The 7,497-nt window shown below is 27.4% G+C and overlaps 1 long non-coding RNA gene across 2 annotated transcripts; it reads left to right on the top strand.

Moving 5' to 3' along the window:
- Positions 1–509: 509 nt before the first annotated feature.
- LOC136089450 (uncharacterized) lies at positions 510–3,847 on the top strand. 2 transcript variants are annotated; one of them, XR_010643063.1, is made up of 5 exons: positions 510–1,494; positions 2,203–2,301; positions 2,948–3,106; positions 3,408–3,470; positions 3,556–3,847. It is a non-coding gene; the product is annotated as an uncharacterized LOC136089450 (long non-coding RNA). The 2 variants fall into 2 exon arrangements; XR_010643062.1 differs by having other exon boundaries at positions 3,319–3,470.
- The last annotated feature ends 3,650 nt before the right edge of the window (positions 3,848–7,497 follow it).

Here is a 7,497-nt window from a genome sequence, read left to right as displayed (position 1 = left end):
TTTTACATTTGTGTAGCGCATATATTCACCCAGTAGGCACGCAACGTTTTATTCACGTTTCAATCACGTGTATTTTAGGTGACTTCGTCCAGGTTACTATTTTACGTGAAAGTCACGTGAAAGTTACGTGCCAAAATATCTCGTCTTTCGGAACTTTTTTTATTCTCGAAAAAAACTGGCATAAGAAATGTGAAATCATATTTTTTATTATATTAATTTTTTTTTTATAGTATAGTTTTTGTATTCATTATATTAGTTATAATTATTTACTTCTATGATAGTATAATTAATTTTTATTGTAGTATTATCGTAATTAAAAAAAAAAAAATTGGTCTATATAATATCTTTTAACGCGATGCATTTAAAACAGAACTAAAAAGAGCAATATATTTTAAGTTGTAATATCTAATATCTAAATTATATCAAATTAAGTTGAATAAATTAGTACCCTATTTGCCGTCCCTATTTGCCACACAAATAAGATTAAACTCAAATACAAGGTATGCTTTTTTTCTACTTTATGATATAATATTTTAGACTCGCGAATTTGTCCATTTTGCTTACTTAATTTAGTACGAAATAAGTTATGTTATAACGAATTTAATATTAAATTAAGTAAGCTACATGGACAAATTATAAGTTCTAGCAGAACTTATTCTTGATTCTTGAGCAATAATAATGTCTCTAGAACTTCTGCATACATTATTACTCAAGAGTCGTTTAGATAAAAACCCAAAATAGATTTTCTTTCTTTATTTGGTTTTTATCAACAAGGTTAAAGAATTTATCCAAGATAATATCAATAAATAAATGTGTTATGTTATTTATTATTGATATATGTATATATTATTATTAAATACTTTATCTTTTTAAAATATATGACATCTTGATCTCGTGCTTTACTTGTTAAAAAGGGTTAATACTTATTTATTTCCTTTTTTTATATTATTTAAATATTATATGATTAATATATATATATTCGAGTTATATGAAATTATTATTATATATATTATATCACTTTTATTACTATTGTTATTATGTACAATATAAAACAGGTTATTAACGCGGATTTGTTCGATGTTTTCCCCACAAAAAGATGATTATGATGCTATTGTATTTGAAACTGCATTTTACTTATCTTTCAATGTTGACGACCTTCCAATATGTAAAGCAAGTTTCTCTCAAGTATAGCATTGCTTTTTTAAAAATTGTTTAATGATTTAGATCAAAGAAATAGCACCAGAACATCTTGTTGCCAAAACAGTTGGTGACTCACCATGTAAGATTTGTGTTAAAAATTTGTGATTTAAGATGATTATTTAATATTCATATTATTATTTAAGTTTTTATTTGTTTCTTTTGAGCTAAATTTGGTGTTGTAAGCTATTATTGGAGAAAATATCGACTTATTCATTAGATAAAGTTTGATGCCTGCTCTTACCCCGTTTCCTTCTTCATGTTTCAATCATGCATATTTTAGGTGACCTTGTCCAGGTGACAATTTTACTTGATTAAAATGTGAATGTTACGTTGCCAAAATATTGTGTATTTTGGAACTTTTTTTATTCATAATAAAAACCTGTGATTAGAAACTTGGAAAGATATTCTTTATTTACTATTTTTTTATAATTTAGTTTCAGGGATTATCTTATTCGGGATATTCCCGGAATACCAGATATTATTCTGAAATTTATCTATTTATTTTCCAAATATCCGAAATGTTTTCCATACATACAACTTATATTACAAGTTCCATACATACAACTTTTATTACAACATATAACAAGTATATATTATTCATCTATTTGTTATTATGTTGTTTTAGTCATCATTCATACAAAAATTAAGAAAAGTTTTTAAAAAGTTGAGAAACAACTTAGCTGAATGCAAAATTAAGGGGAAAATGAGGGGGGAAGTATTCTGAATTTTTTCAGGATATTTTCCGTAAACAATTTTCCGGATATTTTAAATATAATGATTACATGAAATATGTAGTTTATATATTCATTATTGTAATTACTTTTAATTTTTACTTTTATAATAATGTAATTATTTTGCATTGTAATTTTATAATAATTAATTTAAAAAGTAGGGCGTAAGATATTTTATAACGCCGCAATGCATTTTTGACAAGAACAAAATGTCACATATATAATATTTTATCCAAACATATTATCTTATAACTAAGTTTTATCAATTTAGGTTTAATAAATATATTATAAAGCTTAGTTCAAAATTGTGTAACGTTATGGCAGATAATTCTCATATTGCAACACACAAAAGATCAAACCCTACTACAAGGTATACTTTCTACCATATTGTATATTATTTTAGACTGTCAAATTTGTCAATGTAATTAATTTGATAATAAATAAGTTATTATAACTTATTTAATATTAAATTTATTTAGCTACATGACAAATAATAAGTTCTGCATAAAATATTATTGACTAGGAAGACCCAATGGTATTGTTATGTTATTGCCTAGGAATATCATTCTGTAGTAAGACCCAATAACCTTTTAACTTATAAAGTTTGAGAAATTTCACTTTTCCCTCTCTTTGTCTTCTTTGTGATCGCACTCTGTAGCAAGAATTTGATTTAATTCATATCTTGTTGGTGAATGCAACTTGATTCTGAGTTGAATTTTCAGCACTCTGTATTTATTGGTGACCTAATTTGACAATACTTTATTATACATATTTTTAGTTTTATACTTAATATATTATATATAATTAGGGGTAGATCAGGCTCCTTAGCTGTGGTGAATGTTTCCACTGCAAAAGGAGCCTCAAGGTGAAAATCTGACCATGGATAAGGAAAATCATGATATAAAATCCCCACTATAATGCTTTGTGGTTATGTGATAAATATTACATTTTTATAAATTGTTTTAATTTTTGTGTGCATTCTAAAATGACATTTAATGCTGTTCAAAACTTTGTAGATTACTCATTTAAAGCAACTTTGTGGGCTGTCACCTTTGCATCTAGTGTGTTAATGTATGAACAAGTTAATGCAGAAACAGATGCAAATGTAAGAAGATGGAAAACAAAGAAAACAAATTATCATGTTATCACATAGTACACAGATGTTATCACATAAGGTGAGTACAGGTCTTTTTCTAATCACGCCCGTCAGTTATTAACTTTATATAGATATAGATATAGATAAATCTAGGGATAGATATTAGATATATATATAGATAAAAAATATTTTTTTAAACTTGTATTTTTTATTATGTACTTCTTTTTTTATAATCATCTGTCGACTTTTTTGTTACATCTTTTTTTATTAAATACCTATTTACTTTTTTAGCAATCAGAGTATAAAATTAGAAGGCAAATGACTTTTATTTTTTTACACTGTATGTAGTATTGTTTTCTTAAAATTATTTAATGATTTAGATAAAAGAAAACAAATAACACACTAGAAGATCTTGTTGCCAAAAGTAGCTAGCAACTCTCAAAGTAAGGTTTGTTTTAAAAGTTTGTGATTTAAGATAATTATTAAATAATCATATTATTATTTAAAAATTTATTCGTTTCTTTTCAGCTAAATCTGATTCATTAGATAAAGTTTGATGCGTGCTCTTATAGAAGAAAATATCGACTGATTCGTTAGGTTATGTTTGAAGCGTGCTTTTATGGGAGAATAGATATATAAGTTTGAAGCGTGCTCTTCGTAAGTTGCAGATCTACGACTTCGTACTTATTACTTATTGGATATAAGGAGGATATTTTAACAAAAGTGCAGCTTTTATTACAAATTAAAAATTTTTATGTCAAGAACTAATATACTGACTAATAAAACCATGTATTTTAATACGTATTAAATATTTCCTCGACGATAATTTTTTTTTCTTTACACGAATCCCAACACTTATAATTGTAATTATAAAGCATAATTATTGCTTAAATATTACGTGCCAAAATTAACGTAAAGAGCACGTCTTTTGGACAGTTTATGGGGACCAAAAAGTCACCTAAATATCATGTGCCAAAAGTAACGTGAAAAACACGTCCATAAATCACGTGAATTGGTCATTTCATGGGGACCTAAAAGTCACCTAATTGTCACGTGCCAAAATAACGTGAAATTCACGTTTTTGTCACGTCGCTGTGCCTACTGGGCATCGAAGGACACTGGATTTTTGCATTGCTCTTTGCAAAGGAATGTAATAAGTCCGTCTAAATAAAATAAATAATAATATATAAATATTTAATAATATATTTACATAATATAAATATAAAGCTTTATATTTACTTGTTTGAATGTCTTCTGTATGTTGAACACATTGGGGACAAGTCCCACAATCAGCTTCACATCTCGTTAATGTATAACTACACTTATTGCGGATATGTATTGCAGTATTTTCTTTATGTTCTCCAGACGAGACGTGATGGATCTTAGCAGTGTGGCGATTCAACTTGCAATTAGTAGAGTTAACCGCCCACCCCGCCAAAATGCAGTTGTCACATCTGAGCAACTTATGCAATCGATTTGGAATATATTCATTAACAGAGAAAAGATTTGATCCATTGTGGCACCATTCACAGTAGCGTAATAATAAACTTAAAATGTTAATTTAAATTAATATATAAAATTTATAAAATAAAAAATATAATTACCTTTCCCACACTCTGCAAAATTGCGTCTAATAACTGCTTGGGAGTTGATGAGGAAACTGTTAGTGGTTTGATCAAATGGCAAAAGTGCAAGAAAATGATAATATATGCCTCTGTTACAACCCTCGTGTCGCGCGCAAATGACTGGTTTGATCTCGTCCAATATTCAATAACATATACAGTACGGGTTTACAACCATGTTTTCAATATAATTCTCTCCAAACGCTGCGATTCAAAAACATTTCGTATTGCATCATTTCTGTCCTCATCGACTTTATTTTCCTTCTCTTTTCTACACTTTTTTACTTCTTCTTTCTTATCTAATAATGCGTAATCATCATCAATAAGAGAGTGATAAAATCTTAAACGTAGCCCGATTACTAGCAACCGTTTCATTAGGACTTTCCGAATGAAAGGTGCCTTACGATAGAATCATTCAACCCTACCTCATTTACCCAAACTCAATTGTGCGACATGATTTTACAGAATGTGGAAAAGGTAAATTAAATATATATTTATAAATTTATATTAAAATAAAATATTTTAAAATACTAATTTCATTAAGGCTACTGTCAGTGGTACCACATTGGAGGTTCTTTTTTTGTACTACTGGATGTCTCCCAGATAGAAGCCATTTATTAATTAGATGTGAAGGACGCATTGTGGCAGGACGGGCGAGTAACGCTACAAGACGCAAGCCAAGTAACGACTCTGCTAAGATACAACACGTCGGTACCAAACACCATTTTGACAATGTCGCAATATATATCCGGAATAAATGTACTTATTCCAGCAAGAAATGTGAGGAAAATTAAGACGCTTGTTGCCGATGTTTTCAACATTCAGAGGACGTTCAAACAGGTATATATGTTAATATATACTTTAAAATTAAAACCCCCAAAGCCAAGAATAGGAAGAATGACGAGGTAAATTCTGTTATCTTAAACACTGATTTCACAAATATTATATTTGATGACTTTACTTTATATTTGATGATTATATTTCAATGACTTTACAGTATTATTTATATATTACAAAATAACTTCATATGCCATGTTATTATATTATTTAAGAGAATATAAACAATTTAAGAAATTACATTCACTTTTACCTCTTAACAACGCTAACAATATCATGGCGAAACTTTATACTAGATGTGCAGCATTATTTCAAGTTATCCCATTTAATCAAATTATGTCTCGCTATATTATTTAATCAAATTATGTCTCGCTATGTTATTTAATCAAATTATGTCTCGCTATGTTATTTAATCAAATTATGTCTCGCTATATTATTTAATCAATTTATGTCTCGCTATATTATTTAATCAAGTTATGTCTCGCTATATTATTTAATCAAATTATGTCTCGCTATGTTATTTAATCAAATTATGTCTCGCTATATTATTTAATCAATTTATGTCTTGCTATATTATTTAATCAAATTATGTCTCGCTATATTATTTAATCAAATTATGTCTCGCTATATTATTTAATCAATTTATGTCTCGCTATATTATTTAATCAAATTATGTCTCGCTATATTATTTAATCAATTTATGTCTCGCTATTTTATTTAATCAATTTATGTCTCGCTATATTATTTAATCAAATTGTCTCACTATATTATTTAATCAATATATGTCTCGCTATAATTTTTAATCAATTTATGTCTCCCTATATTATTGATGACGATTTACTAATAACTAGACTATGAGGCTTATTAACTTCGTTTTTCAAATCTTTTGGTTATAATTATTATAGAGTGTGTTTTTTTGATTCCGTCCTTGATGTTCTCACAATGAGAGACCGCAAGAAGATTACTTTAATACTTGTTGGTTTATTAAATGCAGGGATATTATTTCTTATTTTGGAGCCTTATAAGGATAGATTGCCAGATTTTTGGCTAGAAAGATATAGTTTCACTCATATTAAAAGACGTGAAGAGTTAATCATACCAACTAGTGCTATTGCACAAGAGTTTAAAAAATTATTTGAAGGCAATCCTTCATTATTAGGCAACTCCAATACTTATAACAGAGGGTTGCACGACAGTGTTTAGTGTCAAACTGTTACTGCTCTAAGTCTAGGTGTTTTCAAGCCTTTACTATTAATTATCCAAACAATAAATAACAATGTATTTTAATAACATTTTGCGTAATGTTGTTACTTATGTTCTTTTATATATGAATGTTATGTTAGTTAAGTTATGCTTTATGCATATTGTGTTTACTTAGTGTGTTTGCTATTGTTGTGTGTTGTTGTTGTGATAGTGCTTTTTTGTTATCTTTTGAGTTGATAGACATTTGGCTTACCTTCGGGTCGGTCTCTATTGTTAAGAATGATAAATAGGTAATTTTGTTATTAAAAATCACTGATTTTAATCATTCACTAAAATCCACGACACATTATTTTACCAAGATTTTTTGTCTTTAGCGCTGTTTACTACATGGTTTTGCTATAAATATTTTGGAATCATGATGTTCTACCATAAAGTAATTTGTAAAGGCTAACATGAAATAATAATATTTTACAACACTAACAACAACTACAACAAGCAACAACAAGATATCTATTTTCCTTTTTTAAATTATACAATATTATTATAATAATAATAAATATAATAATAATGAAAAAAAAAAAAATTACATTATAGATTTATCAGATCATGTATTTACGTGGTAAAGAAGAACAAAATATTGTAAAGTTTTATGAATGTTATAAATACGTTTACTAATAAAGTTACTTTTTTGAAGTAATAATTCTTTTTTTTTGTTTCTGAATTTGCAGTATGTTTATTATTAGAATTGCATGTTTTTAATATTTTTTTATTTTTATTTGCTAATTTTTTTTCAAACAACTCCTAGCTG

Source organism: Hydra vulgaris, chromosome 13 (genome assembly GCF_038396675.1).
Source record: "Hydra vulgaris chromosome 13, alternate assembly HydraT2T_AEP".
In the NCBI taxonomy this organism is placed as follows: Eukaryota; Metazoa; Cnidaria; class Hydrozoa; order Anthoathecata; family Hydridae; genus Hydra; species Hydra vulgaris.
The sequence above is the reverse complement of the archived record's forward strand: the minus strand, read 5'-3'. Positions and strand labels throughout refer to the sequence as shown.